This window comes from Sus scrofa, chromosome 9, assembly GCF_054392235.1.
Source record: "Sus scrofa isolate SSC_HxYL_T2T_F1_AM1 chromosome 9, Sscrofa_HxYL_maternal_Yorkshire_Landrace_v2.0, whole genome shotgun sequence".
NCBI lineage: Eukaryota > Metazoa > Chordata > Mammalia > Artiodactyla > Suidae > Sus > Sus scrofa.
This window is the reverse complement of record NC_139391.1, coordinates 136312502-136327895: the sequence shown is the minus strand read 5'-3', so window position 1 is coordinate 136327895 and position 15394 is coordinate 136312502. Positions and strand designations below refer to the sequence as shown.

The 15394-nt window shown below is 51.4% G+C and overlaps 1 long non-coding RNA gene across 3 annotated transcripts; it reads left to right on the top strand.

Annotated features, from left to right (window-relative positions):
- The first annotated feature begins 176 nt into the window (after positions 1-176).
- On the top strand, positions 177-11583 carry LOC102166108 (uncharacterized). 3 transcript variants are annotated; one of them, XR_014816601.1, is made up of 4 exons: positions 177-256; positions 8263-9450; positions 9719-11220; positions 11273-11583. It is a non-coding gene; the product is annotated as an uncharacterized LOC102166108 (long non-coding RNA). The 3 variants fall into 3 exon arrangements; XR_014816602.1 differs by having other exon boundaries at positions 8263-9454; positions 9727-11220; positions 11273-11444; XR_305732.4 differs by lacking the exons at positions 9719-11220; positions 11273-11583 and having other exon boundaries at positions 8263-9595.
- The last annotated feature ends 3811 nt before the right edge of the window (positions 11584-15394 follow it).

The following is a 15394-nucleotide window of genomic DNA, read 5'->3' as shown; positions in this document are numbered from 1 at the left end:
CGTCGCGGGCCTCGGCCTCGCAGTCTATTGGCCCGCGGTAAGGCCTCTTTGCCCCTCTGATTGGCTAAGAAGAACACAGCACCCTGGGCATCTTGGGAAAAGCGTATCGCTAGGCAACCGCGTCAGCGTCGGTGTCTACGTCGGCCTCCCACCAATGGGGAGAAAGGGGCGGAGCTAAATCCAAAGGGAAGGCGGAGGATTGAAAGCAGCGGAGACACAGGTGGCTTTCCACAATACTGCGCTTCTGGTCACCAAGGTAACCGAACCCCGTAGAACTATCCTCAGACCTTTTTGCACACCTCCTCAACCAACTGCCTTCTGATCTTTGCACTCTGACTTCGCACACTACCCACTCTCTGCAGGCGCTCTCCTCTCTCAGGTTCCTGTACCCTGAGGCCAGACCGGATCAAGCTAAAGCTGAGTACAGAGGCGAAAATTACTGTCCCTCGCTAGAGAGTGCGCGAATGAGTCCTGACAGTAGTGCGGGACTTTAGTGCCAAGGTCTTTATATGTATTGCCCTGTTTATAAAGCGGGAATTAGTGTTATTTCCCATGAGGAAACTTAAGCACAAAGGCTATAGTGTTTGCTTTAGGTCCAAAAGCCAAGAAGAGTAGAGTCAATCCAAAATCAGTGGTACTTATCTAAGTTTACGCATGACCGTAGTCATCATAGAGAGACTGTATTTTTGAATACCAAACTTAGAAGACTGTTCAACATGCAGAGGATGTGTACAAAAACCCTCGAGGTAGAAGTTCCCGTTGTCGCGCAGCGGAAACTAATGAAACTAGTATCCATGAGGTTCCGGATTCGATCCCTGGCCTCTCTCAGTGGGTGAGGGATCCAGCAATGCGGTGAGCTATGGTGTAGGCCAGCAGCTGTAGTTCGGAATAGACCCCTAGCCTGGGAACTTCCATACGCCTGCAGGTGCGGCCCTAAAAAGCAAAAACAAACAAAAAAACACCTCAAGGTGGGATACGGAAGTCCCTGATGTTTTAGAATACCCCAAATGAGAATATGGTGGCTCGAAGGCAGAGACAGGTCTACCTTTAAACAACTAGAAAACAATTTTTTTTTAATTAGAAAAGACTATGCAATAGGTTATCTGGGGCGCCAAACAGGAACTCAATTGACAGGAGTTCATTGGATGCAGCCTTTTCTCGGTACACACAGAAACCAACATTTTCCGCTCTCCCAGCCAGATGGAACAGTCTCATTTTTACCAGGGACAGGGGACCTGAAGGCCTCCATTCAGAGGTGGATGGAAAAATGTAGGTATTGCAAGATGGCTGATAATTTCTCAAATGTATGTGTAGGTCAGTTTTCTTTAAATATCTGCTCAGCATGGGATTGAAAGGAACTTGGTTTTCTCTTCATGAGAATTACAAACCTCTTTATGTTAAAAATAAGTAACTTATTACATGCACTGACTATAACGTCACCGGAATTGCCAGCCAGGAGAATTTTAAAAGTAACGTTCAAGGGCATTGTCTTACTTCCAGAGAATGGGACCAATTTAGGTTTCAAAAGTTATGTAAGGAGCCACAAGTGGCTGAGTTAATTGGCTTTATATTTTTTATTTTAGTGCCTCTTAAAGATTGACATCCATAGAGCTCTTTCACTGGCCAGCCTCAAATCCAATCCTGCATCTTCTCTCCCGCCATTCCTATGCTCTGATGCTTTGCCCCAATTCCCCAGACCCAACGCTCTTTCTCACGTCCCTCCTACCACCACCACTTTCGCACTTGTTATTCCATTTGTCTGGAATACTGTCCACTGCACTCCCGTATCCACTCCTCCATCCCTGACCCTGTTTGTCTAGAGGACACAAATTGTCTTTCAATACCCAATGCCCACTTTCTCTCCTGTACTTGGAAAGCCTTTCTTAGCATACTAGAGCAAGCAAACAATTAATCCATCTACATTATTCATAGACCACATTGTGCATAAATCAGTCCTTGTTATTTATCACTGTTTGCTTACATGGATCTCACAGTAAGTCAACCTCAAGCTCCTTCTAGCTAGCCTAAGTCCTGTAGCAAAAGAAGCATGCAGCAAATCTCTGCTAAAAATGAAAATGTGAGAAAGCAGCCTATTCATAAAAATGTAAGAATTTGAATGAGCCATCAAGTTTCAGGACTCCAGTCTTGTGGCAGAGACCAAATACGGGGAAAAGAGCCATCCCAAGAGTGTGGAGAGTGGCTCCTAGACACATATATTCATTCAACAAATATTTATTGATCACTTTTTGTGTGCCAGATATAATGATAAGTATTCATATGCTGGGTGTTCATTTAAAAAGAGACAAAGGAGTTCCCTGGTGGCTCAGTGGTTGAGGATCTGGTGTTGTCACTGCCGTGGCTCTGGTCACTGCATTCGATTCCTAGTCCAAGAACTTCTGCATCCCTTGGGTGTAGCCAGAGAGAGAGACAAAGATGTCAAGGGTGACATAGGTGTGGCATGACAAGCCCTAATAACCAGCCAGAGTTAGCCTGTGTCATTGGGTGGGAGTGAGAGCAGGACGGCCTGGCAGAGACCACTGGACACTGAGTGGAAGGAGATCTTGGTGGCCTAGAAGCATGCGGACGTCTGTCACTTTAGAGGAAGCCCCCCTTCCCCCATTGCTTCCTCTCTCCTTCCTTCATATTCCACCCTTTCTTTAAGACAGAGCTCAAGGCCAGTTTCTTCCCTGAAAATGACCCTGGCTTCCCTCAAACCATGAGGTCCTCCTCAAAGAGAAACTAACTGGGTTCCTTACTCATTTAGAATGTGCCATATAATCATCTGAATTCCTAGCTTCTTGTGTATATTTATCTTGTCTGACCTATTAAATCAAAACCTCACCCTTCAAGAAAGATACCTGGAAGCATGCTGGGTGATGAACACACCCCAGGGCCTGGGACTGGGGTGCAGTCCTGGAGGTGGAGGAGGCGGATGGACCAGTTCACGGAGAAAGTCAACCACTGTGGACTGTGAGAAGAGTTAAGAACACAAAGAACTGGAACAGAAGTGGAGAAGATGACATTGAAAGAGAGAACTAAGAGGTGACCAGCTCCGAAAGGGTGAGGCCAAGGCTCACACTTGTGCACAAACCAGGACACAGGTCTGATCCACTGTTCTCACAATTGTCTTGCTAAATATATTCTTTGTTGTTCGTTTTAATTTAAATTTAGTGGAATCTCAAATAAGATTCGAGAAAAATGAACACACTCTGTGTGTTCTGCTCACAAGCGCTCTGCAGGTGTTCCCAGAGACACAAGCTAATTTTTATTTATTTTTTATTTTTTTGTCTTTTTGCTATTTCTTGGGCCGCTCCCGCGGCATATGGAGGTTCCCAGGCTAGGGGTCGAATCGCAGCTGTAGCCACCGGCCTACGCCAGAGCCACAGCAACGAGGGATCCGAGCCGCATCTGCGACCTACACCACAGCTCACGGCAACGCCGGACTCTTAACCCACTGAGCAAGGGCAGGGACCGAACCCACAACCTCATGGTTCCTAGTCGGATTCATTAACCACTGCGCCACGACGGGAACTCCATAAGCTAATTTTTAAAAGAAGCTCCTTGGAGGATTAACAGGCACCTCCAATTTAACGTGTCCAAAATCCAGTTTCCAAGCTTTGCCCCAAATTGGTTCTACTCCCTGTCTTCTTCGTTTTAAGAAAGGAATGCATATGATCTTATTGTCGTTTGTTTTGCTCACTGCAGTATCTCCAGCATCTAAAACATGCCTGGCACATAGTAGGCCTCAGCTGGCATTTGAAAGTCCGAGGGAAGGAACCAGCAAGCCGACCATCACACTCCATTGCCCTGGGCTTCCCTTTTTACGTTACAGTAACACCCACTAGAGGGCTGTAAATCACTGCATAATAAACAAGGAATCAGCGGCTCCGCACCAGTCCACCCCCAGACGTGTCCTGACCAGACACTCTTTGATTTGCATATCGAGCCCTTCAAATCTCAGACAAGATGCTTTGTGTGCCTTATCCCCACAATTACTGGAGCCATTTGAAGTCACAGATTATAGGAATTCTTTAAAGTGCTTATAAAGATTTCTAGAAATCAAAAAAAAAAAAAAAAAGAGAGAGAGAGAGGAGTTCCTGCTGTGGTGCGGTGGGTTAAGAATCTGACTGCAGCAGCTGATAGCTGCAGAGGCGTGGGTTCCATTCCTGGCCCTGGAACTTCCATAGGCCGTGGGTGGGGCCATTTTTTTTTTTTTTTTATAAAAAGAGAGAGAAAGAGATTCTTTGTTTAGACCAATCAGAATCTGAAAGATGTTAAAGAAAGATGCGTGACATAGTATGAGTTCAATAAATAACCATGTTCTAGAAGAAAGAATGAGACCTAATGGAGATTGGCCCTAACAGTGAGACCCACCACTTGCTATAAACAGGACAAGAGGCAAACTAAGAGAGAGCTTGGGATTTAATGGCAGGCAGCTAATGGAAGAATGTGACGAGAAGAAATTTATCTTTGAAACCAAATTGTGGTTAGTTCTGAGCTCTGTCACATTTTAAAGAGGGATAGTGTTTTTGCTTGTACCCAAGGGCACCAGTTAGAGGAAGGCTGACTTCTGTTCAATACAAGGATAAACTTAGGATAAAGCCATGCACAATTTTTACATGGTTTTTAATATTTGTATATTCAGGATATGTCTTATCAAATCGCTAAGGGTATTGATACTATAAATCGGTCCAGGAGAATGTTGACACAGACTCACAGGTGCTGAGGCCATAATGTGTTCTAAGGGACAACAGGGGCTTTTAAAGCACAACTCCTGATTTTCGCTTCGGGGCCAGAACAGGGAAGTTGCCTGAGCAGTGAGCATGAGGTCCCGGACTCTGGGTTCGTCTAGTTCTGTTTCAATGCGCCCTCTGACGCCGGAACCCGCTTCACCTCTCTGTGAAACGAGGGCGTTAAATGAGATGACCTTGCCTGTGACACCTCCAGCGTCACATGTTATGATCCTTTCCCCTCCTCCTGAAAACTCGGCAGAGCTGCTGTCAGAGCCAGAGCACTGGTCTGCTTAGCCCTTGGTTTGACCCCAGATGACAGTTTTAATCAAGCAGCTGCGTCTGCATTAGCTTTCTTGGCATCCCGCTTCTTCATTCTTGACTGTTATCGGCAACGTTTATTGAGTGGCAGACACCATGACAGGTACTGGAGATAGAAAAATAAAAGAGCAGCCTTTGACCTCCAAAGAGGTCCCCCTGGAAAGGCGAGACAGGTCTAAGTCAGCTCTTCCTCTTCGGCGTCATGATCTTGGCCTAAATGTCCGGGCAACGCAGAGGGAGGAGCCAGGCTCTGAGAAGGATGGCAGGGAGCACAGGTCAGGGCAAGGGTTCATGGGAGAGGTGGCCCTTGAACTACATCTTAAAGATGAGTCAGAATTAGGAGAGGGAACCGTGAGCAAAAGCCTGGAAGCAGGCCAGGGCCTGCGGGTTGGTGGAGCAAACATTTATCACGTGGCTACCTTGGGGGACAGGGATTTAGACAGGCGAGCGGCGTCACCCAGGGGTTGAGGGATGGAAGCTTCGAGCAGAGGAGCATCATCAGATTGTGCACCAGAGAGATCGCCCCGGTGACGAGGTAGAGCGTGAATGTGGGGGGAACGTGGTGTCAGAAGTTACGGTAGCAAAAACCCTCCCGGAAACGCTACCGGCTGAACTAAGGCAGTGGCCATGGGAATGAAGCAGAGGGAGGGAGCCCAGGACAGTTTGGGAGGTAGATTCGATGAGATGCACTGAGCGACCACGGAGGGGAGCAGGGAGGACAGCTGCCGGCCTGAGTGACCACGTGGATGGGGACGCAGCAAGAGGAGGGCGTGGGGGCGGGGCCGCTTGAGCACAGGTGGAACCCAAGGGCGGGTTGGGAGGCTGGCCAAAGTGCAGCCAGATACAACGTTTCGACAAAGGGTCTAGGCTGGAGACAGAGGTGAGAGTAGAAGTGGTAACAGAAGCCAGGTGGGGTGATGCATGTGCCCCAAGGGTGGTAGAGTGAGAGCTGATGGGAAGGGCGCCTGGAGGTTATTCCGGGCTGAAAAGGAAGAAAAGTCAGCAGAGGAGACCAGGAAACAGGACGAAAGAGCTGAGGAGCAAGATTGAAATTATGAACCCAGGTGGTAAATTGAGGAGACGGTTGTAAGAACGTGGGACTGGGAGTTCCCGCTGTGGCGCCGTGGGTGAAGGATCCAGTGTTGCCACAGCTGTGGCGTAGGTTGACGCTGCGGGACTTCCATGTGCTGCATGTGTGGCAAAAAAAAGAAATGTGGGAGTGGTCCACGGTGCCAGGTGTTTCAGAAAAAACACATAAGAGATGGGCAGAAATGAAAACACGGAATTTGGTCCTTCGGAGAGTACAGGTGACCGCGCTAAGAGCATTTGCAAGCCGCGTGGGGGGCAGAGGCCAGCCTGCGGGGCGTGCAGCTGGACCAGATGGAGGGGAGACAGAGTGTGCATGTGCGGACAGCCCAGATGACCTTCAAGAGCAGCTGCAGGCCTGGCCCCTTGTGCCCGTTTGCACCTTGGTCCTATGCCCCGGGGGAACAAATGACCCATCCCAGAGGCTTTTCTGCCCTCATTGTCAGCACTCCCAGAACACCAGTCTGCAGCTGATGTCACATGGCATACTCATGACATGACACCTGTCACAGCATGTGGTTCTTCACAGCACTGACGTGCCCACGTCCCCAGCTGGTGTCAGCCGCTGCCAAGGTGGTGACCATGGTGACTTGAATGCAGAGACGGGGGGAGAGGCTGTCTTTGCTTAGTTGAGGAGAGTTTAGAAAGAAGTCCGAGGGGGCATCTTCACTGCAGCCTCCAGGAGACAGGACCCAAAGGCACTGGCTCAGGCCTGTTCCACCTTCGGGGCCACGGTGAGCTCCCAGGAGCCTCCATCCGCAAGCAGACTTGAGTCTGGATTCAGTCCCGAGGCGCCCATGCCCTTGTGTTGTTTCTCTGTACTGATCCTTTGACAAAGCCGAGCTCCAGAATATCCTCCCTGCTGCTCCCTTTCTTGGGGAGGACGCCTCGGGCAGAGGCAGAAAGGAAAGCCTGCCTGGAGGGCTGTTATAGCGACTGGTCACTGAGCTCAGGCCCAGCACCAGCACAGGTCACCTTGTCTCGCTCCCTCTCACCAGTGCCCGTGGGGAATTTACAAATGAGAACTTGGGGGCACAGAGAGCTTAAATAATTGACTCAGGGTGGTGAGGGGTGGCTACACACTGAAGGCCCGGTGGGGTCGGGCGTGAGATCCAGGATCTTGAAAGCCAGTTTGTGTGGCTTTGCCTGGTCTCGTCTAAGGCGGAGAGGACTTTCAATCAGCGAAGGCAACCACCCCATGTCTACTTTAGGTTCTGCTTTAACAGCTGTGCCTTGAGGCCTGGCATCTGCCTGCCGACCAGGTATCCCCAGCCTTGCTGGAGAGACCTGATTACTGCCGCCCTGGGACATGGCAAGAGTCCACATGGGGCTCTGAGCGCCTCCTCTCCTGAATCACACAGACCTGAGGCGGGCTCCCATTGGCCCCCCACCCCCACCCCACCCCACCCAGCGCACAAGCAGGCCAAGACCATAGGCAGGTGCCCCATAGAGGCGGGCGACAAGGCTGACCTTCCAAGACTTCACTGGGGCTGAATGAAATAATATGCTGGTGTCTGACTGATGCCCCAGATGTCATAGGTAATGGTGGTTTGGGTACAGGTCTTCCATGGGTGGAGCCACGGAGGATGGCACAGCATCCAGACTTTCTGCTGGCAGCCAAGGCTCCCTGAGGGGCATTTTACACAACCTCCAACCCAGCCACCCTGACCAGCATGGCTGAGGCAAACATGTCCCCAGCTGGCCTGGCTCGTTCTCTGGCTTCTGTTCTGCCTGCCTGTCTGTGGAATCCTGCCTTGGGCGGGTTCTCAAGCCTACGAGTTCAAGGGCATTGGGGCCCATAGCTCTCAAGACAAGGCGAGGGAGCAAAGCTGAGAGCAGCGTGGCTGTTTTCGGGATGGTTTTAAATCCACTTCCCCATTGATGAGCAGGTGCAAACAGCCCCAGGTGCCTGCCAGCCTTCTTGTGCTGCCTGTCCCCCTCCCTCTCCACCCCCCCGCCCACTTTTCTTTCTTTTCTAGCAGAGAGAGGACCTGACAGAGGAGAGGTCCTCATCCTTCTTCAGACCTCTTCCCTCCCCCACAAGCCTCAAATCCCAGCACGGGTCTCACTCAGGTCTGCGACATGATACATGTAGATTCCTCACTCTTCCTCTCTTCTTTTTCAGGAAACATCTGGAAGCTCCTCTGGGGCTTCTAGTGAACCTCAGGCTCCTGCAGATGCTTCCGGAGTTGTTCATTTGTTGGATATCTAAGCTGTATACAGATACGTCTGTAAACATCCCAAAGATGGAGTTTGAACCCAAAGCACACTGTTCTTAGTTAAATCCCTGCTTTAAGGAAACGAAGCTTCTGAAATCAGAATTTGCCACACACAGTAATTGGAAAGCGGATGATTTTGGGGATACCAACCACTCATCACTTTATAAAGGAACTTACTACTGATTATTTCAAATGCCAGTCTTCCAGCGTGCTCTTCAAACACTCTGAAAAAACTGAAAGATTTTCTTTGCCCCCCCCTTTTTTTTTTTTTTTTTGGAGCAATTCTGTAGTGCATAGAAAGACCTAATTTGAGGAAGCCTTGGTGACTTGTCACACATACAGCTCTTTAGCTTCGTGCCAGCCTGATGCATCATCCATCATGTGGCCGCCCTCACACTGCCCCTGCCCCTGGGCAGCAGCAGGGGGCTGTATGGAGCATCTGATGAGCTGCAGCCACAGGTACAGGTACACCTGGCCTGCTGGATGTGGCCCCAGGAGCCAGGAATGATAACAGCCCCTCCTCCATGCCAGGTACAGCTCTGTATCTTACTCCTTTATGCTTCACTATGAACCCATTACTGGAACATCGGTTTATTCCCATTTTGGGGGAGAGAAAATCGAGGCTCAAAATGGTTAACCCCAAGGTTTCAGGTCACTGTACGAGTCCTCATCTGAAAGAGAGAAAGCAGAAACATGCCTATCCACCCTGCAGTGGAAGATACCCACCCTCCAGGAAGCTCTCCTACGCCAACACCCCCACCCCGGACCACCTAGAAACCATATGACTCCTGCAAGGACCCTGCTGGGAACTAGCATCTGCAGGGGGCACAAGTGAGGGGTCAGCATGAGCCTGGTCACCCTGGAGGGCTGCATGCCATGGGTAGGCATGTCTGCACGCCATGGGTAGGCATGTCTGCACGCCATGGGTAGGCATGTCTGCACAGAGGCCAGGGTGCAGGTGGAGACAGGAGTGGTTTTTATAAATGGAAAAGCTGCATCCTCCCCACAGAAAAAGGGAAGCCAGACCAAAATGGAGCAACTGGGCCACAGCAAGCCCTGGCTAGCAGGGAGCTAGCACAGGACTCAAACATAAGGCAAGTTGAAGAAACTGCCAGTCTGGAGGAACTTAAGGAGCCGTGACAATGGCAATGAATGTCCTGAGGTATCTGGATGCCATCCTGGAACAGATAAAGGGGCTTGGGTGAAAACAAAGGAACACCACCTGTGTGGCATGTCTGTTACAAAGAATGAGGCGGTCCTGTTAACGTTATTAACGAAAGTCCAGTCTTGATTCTGATTTCCGTAGTTTTGGGGGGTTTTGTTTGGTTTTGTTTTTTGTCATGGCTCCTTAAGGTCCTCTAGACTGGCAGTTTCTGAGACTTGGAATGGAGAGTTCCCGCTGTGGCTCAGCATGTGAAGAATCCGACGTTGTCTCTCAAGGATTCCTGGCCTCGCTCGGTGGGTTAAGGATCCAGTGTTGCCTCAAGCTGCAGTGCAGATTACAGATGCGGCTCAGATCCAGTGTTGCTGGGCTGTGACTGTGGCTGTGGCTGTGGCTGTGGCCTCAGCTACAGCTCCGATTCCACCCCTAGCCCAGGAACCTCTATGTGCTGCAGGTGCAGCTTTAAAAAAAGAAAAAAGTACTGCTCTTTGACACCGTCCCAGGCAATTCCCCAGGCAAGTTAAAAGGCAAGAACAGCCGCTCTGGAGTTCTGACTTCTAAACCTGCTCTCCTGAGAAACGCAGTGTAGACAACATCCGCTTTCAAGACACACTTCCATGGGCATCTCAGAGCCCAAGCTTTGGGAGGCAGTAAAGCACTGGGCCACACTGAGAGCTCCCCGAGTGCGAGCTGGTGTCAGGGACAGCCTGCCGGGGAGGGCCGAGGGGCTGCCACTCCAGCCTTTCCTCTCCAAGAGTACAAGCGGGAGGAGAACTAGAGGCCCAGCCTCAAAACTGCCCTAACACGTATTTCAAAACGTTGCCAAATGCCGGCACCTTAGCTGTGATTAGCAGAAGTCCTATCTTATCTCTGTTCCTGCAGCTCTCAGCTACGGAACTGATCAGAAGCCCTCTGGGCTCCTTGTTATTAAAAGTGGCAGGGCCACACCTCAGACCTCCTGCACGGGGTCCCTGGCGAGGGGCCAGCCTTCAGTGATCTGGGGAAGTCCCCCAGATGGTTTCACGGGGCCTCCGGGGCCCAGAACCTGCAGAAGAGCCCAGGGTGCTCAGCCCCGCCCTCTCTTCACCATCTTGCTTGTCACCAGAGGAGGGCGCCCTTCCCTCCTGGCCCTGAAGGAGGGGGACAGGGCTGTGGCTCTCCCCTGCGTGGGGTGGCACGCTCTTTTGGGGGTGAGATGGGGGGTGGATTGTGAGAACTCCAAACCTTGGGATGCTTAGAGTCTGCAAAGGGTCCAAATATAGAAACATTGACCCCATTCCTGAAACAGTAATGGCAAACTGCCCCTTCTTGGGGACAGATGTGTTTCAGAAGGTGCCTTGGGCCCGCTTGCCCAGGCCTGGAGCTGGTTTGAAATATGTCCCCCCAGAAAAAAATATGTTCAAGTCGTAGCCCCCAGTGTTCAGAATGTGACCTTCTTTGGAAATAGGGTCACTGCAGATGTGATTAGTTAAGACCAAGTCAATTCGGAGGGTCCTAATCTAACATGACTAGTGTCTTCATTAAAAGGGGCCGTTTGGAGACAGAGAGGCACATGTGAGGATGAAACAGAGCTAGAAGTGATGCTTCTGCAAGCCCAGGCACATCAAAGACACCTGCAAATCGGAGTTCCCATAGTGGCTCAGTGATTAACGAACACAACTAGGAACCATGAGGTTGAGGGTTCGAGCCCTGGCCTCGCTTAGTGGGTTAGGGATCCATCCGAGGTTGAGGGTTCGAGCCCTGGCCTCGCTTAGTGGGTTAGGGATCCATCCGGCGTGGCTGTGAGCTGTGGTGTAGGTCGCAGATGCAGCTCGGATCCCACAGTCAGCAGCGGTAGCTCCGATTGGACCCCTAGCCTGGGAATCTCCATATGCCAGAGGTGCGGCCCTAAAAAAAAGGCAAAAGACAAAAAAAGAAAAAAAAAAAGATACCTGCAAACCACCTGAAGCCAGGAGAGAGGATGGGACGGAGCCTCACAGCCTGTAGAAGGAACCAGCCCTGCCCACACCCGGATTTCAGACTTCTGGCCCCCTGAGCGGTGGGATAGTAAATTGCTATTGTGTAAGACCTCCAGGTTGTGATATGTGCAACCGCAGCCCTAGGAGACTAATACCTCTCTGTCAAGATTACTGCGAGGGCGGGACACCATGCCTCACCTGTGAAACGGTGACCTCTTTCAAGAAGGAAGGGGGAGAGCTGAGTGTCCCAGAACCATCTTCCTCCTGGTTTCACTAATTCTTTCCCGGTCATTTTCCTGCTTCTCAACAAGTCACGTTCATCCCGCTCCGGGGCTGGCCCCCGACTCGGCATTTGATCCTTCATGTCTTCATTCGTTGGTCCTTTGTCCGTGTGTGTGTTTATTCAGGCAGATGTCTTTCTTGCCCACATCCCGGGGGCCAGTCGCTGTCCTAGACGCTGGGCACATGGTGGGGAATGAGACAGGCCTGTCCCCACAGGGCTTTTGTTACAGAGGACAGAGCTTTAGTCAAACAGTGCTGACGTCTGATCAATTTCGACGGCGACAATGACAGAGTAGCTGGGGGGTCTTGCTGTCCCAGCTGACCCTGAGCCCCGCCTGCGTCTGCCGACTGAGGACAAGGACGGCTCAGTTACAGAGAAGCAGCCTCGTCGTGCTGTGGCGTGTCCTGCCGATGGTGAAAAGTTCATCTCGGGCACAGATGGGATGTCACTTTGTATCTGCCCTACCTCGCAGCCCCGTTTTGGGGAGAGGAGCTTTCTAGGTGAGGTGGCAGGGACCCAGAACACCTGCAGTCGCTGGATTTCCTGGATAAAGAGCAGGAGGTGACAACCACAAGAACACAGGTTTGTAGGAGACTCAGGTGGTCTCTGAGGGAGGTTGGGGCCCCAAGCGTGGTGCAGGGCAGTGCCTCCACTGAGCTGTCGAGAAATGCAGACTCAGGCTTCCCCCCGGAGCTGCTGAATCAGGACCTCTGGGCTGGGGACCCCAGGAGTTACTGCTGCTCCTGGAAGTTGAGGAACACTGGAATCCAGTATAAGCATGGCTTTGGGGATAAATGGAGTCCAGTTTGAGAACTGGCTCTCTGCTTTCTGAGGTTCTCCTGTGTTTAACATGGGCATAAAAATAACACTTAATTTCCAGTACCAGCTTCTAAGGTTATGAAGAGGATATTAAATAATGCATGTAAGTGCCTGGGACTTGGCAAAAGTACAGTAAATATCAGCTAGTTACCTTTTATTATGATGATTCTTTTCCTGCCTGCTTTTGGGGAGCAGGCCTACCCAGCCTAGCATTGGAGCGTTAGGAGGTTGTCAAAAACCTCAGCATGGCCCGAGTCGTCTCTTGAACTGGTTGCCTGGCTGGTTCTGTGCTTTGGCGCCCAGCAGAACGGGTGAGGCCGCTTGGCTCACCGCCTTGTGGCCCTGAGGGTTTTTAGGCCAAGGGTTGTCAGGAATCTGGCCCCAACCTGCTCCGGGAAGTATGGCCTCAGATAAGGTCACGACGCCCACCATCATCACAAAACCAGACAGTGCAAAGCTGGTGCCTCGTGCAGGATCTAAAGAAGGAGGGCCGTGGGCCCTGGAGGGAAGAGTGGGTGCAAGAGGCTGACAAATAGTTGTGTGTTTTCACAAGAGAGACTTGGATTCCTGGGAGGAGCCCAGGACCAGGGAGCACAGTCTTGGTGTTCATGTTGCCTCTCTGACTTCTTGATCAGGTCCCTTTAAGCACTTCTGTTTGTCTCCCACAGAGCAGGAGGTTGTTCAAAGCTGTAATAAAGCTCCACGATTGAACCAGCTCTGCCACTGCTGGGGACAGCCTCCCAGAGCAGTTAAGGCCAAGGGAGATGTGTGTACACAGTGAACTAATACCCAGAATGGGCATTTCCTGCCCCACCCCACTCCTCTGCCAGGAGGTTTTAACTGGGTGATGCTGGAGAGGGCCCCATGGCATTGAGATTCCCAGGGTTGGTTGCATGGTGCAGCTGGGCAGAGGCCAGCCAGCCTCCTCTGACACAGTGGGGCTCACACACCTTGTCAGAGCATGGACAAGGAACAAGGCTTTTCCTCAGCTCCTTCCAAGGATTCCCTGGAAGGTAATCCAGTTGTTGGGCTGATATGTCCAGGTCATCCTAGCCCAGGGGGGAGCCTCAGCCCAGTGTGAAGCCCTTACCTGCTTGGAGGAGGCCCTGGAGAGGCTGGGATGGGGTGGTCTCACCTTTGCGCACAGGTGGTACCTCCCTGGTCTGGTCTTGACTCAGGTTTCCCTCCATAGTGGGCTCCCCTCCCCAGACCCTGCACAGATAGCCGGCAAGGCTCTAGCATATTTCTTGGTGTTCTCTCCTGGCCGCCCCTCTGGGCTCCTCAAAATGGGGTGACAGCACTAACACCCCAGCAAAGGACCTGCCAGGCCAGGGACAAATCGGAGAGAGAAAAAAAGTCATTTATTCCTGTTGACTTTACATTCAGATATGTATTTTCTCCAATGATGCTGATTTTTCTTGGTGGGGGGCTACACCCACAGCATATGGAGGTTCCCAGGCTAGGGGTCCACTAGGAGCTGCAGCTGCCAGCCTACACCACAGCCACGGCAATACAGCATCTGAGCCACATCTGGACCTACACCATAGCTCATGGAAACGCCAGATCCTTTAACCCCCTGAGCAAGGCCAGGAATTGAACCCATATCCTCATGGGTACTAGTCAGGTTCTTAACCCAATGAGCCACAATAGGAACTCCCAATGATGCTAATTTTTATTACATTACTTGTATGTCTGTTTCTGGATTCTTGAAAAACCACCTAAAACTGTTGATGAAAAAGACAAGTATTTTGGGGTTCCCACCATGGATTAAGAATCCTACTGCAGCAGCTCAGTTTGCCTGGGAGGTGCAAGTTCAATCCCCAGCCGGGGAACTTCATATGCCGTGTGAGTAGCCATAAAAAAAAAAGGACAGGTGTTTTTCAGTGGTGGTCTGCTTATCTCAAAGGGGAGTGAACTGTGATTATGGGGAGAAACTGATCTCCAAGGCAGGGCAAGGTCATGTCTAAGATCCATGAAAAGGGCTGGGGTCTGGGTGAGTGGGTGAGTTGGTTACTGTGCCCATTCAACTTCTGTCCCTCTCTCCCCGCCACCCTCTTCCTCTAGTCTCGGCCCACACAAGAGGGTCCGATGCACCTCACTCCTCCGGAGCCCCTGCAGAGGAAAGGGAAGAGGGCGCCCCAACTCCTATTAGCCCCACGCTGGTCCCTTATTAAACTGGGCTTCTTGGCACACCCACCCTTGTACAACCTCCCGCCGCCCTCCGTCGCCAGCCACTCCCAGGCTCTGCCATTGTGGCTCCAGCCTTCAGGCTCTCACACCTCCTAACACACTGGCGCTTTCCTCTCTGCCTTCTGTCTGATCAAAAGGCCCCAGCATCCTAGTGGATCTGATGCCCTCTTCCACCAACGGCTCTGCGTGGACAGCCCAGTCCTGCTGGTAATAAACCCCAAGCCTCTATCTGCAGCCTTGCACACATTTGTGTGATGGCCCAGAGAGGACTCGGGGCTTTGGGCTTTATATGTGTCACTTCTGTTCTGAGTGGTAGTTAGACACAGTGCTGAGCAGCCTGACACTGGCACCGGCCCTCTTGGCTGGGGATCTGCCACATATTGGCGCCTTTGGGCACATTGCCTCACCAGTTTTTGTTGTTGTTGTTTTAGTTGTGGTCAGACACACGTAACTTGGGAGCTCCTGTGGTGGCTCAGGGGATTAAGAACCCGACTGGTATCCATGAGGATGCAGGTTCGATCCCTGACCTTGCTCAGTAAGTTAAGGGATACGTTGTTGCCTCAGGCTGTGGTGTAGGTTGCAGGCCCTGCTCGGATCCCATGTTGCTGTGGCTGTGGCTGTAGCTG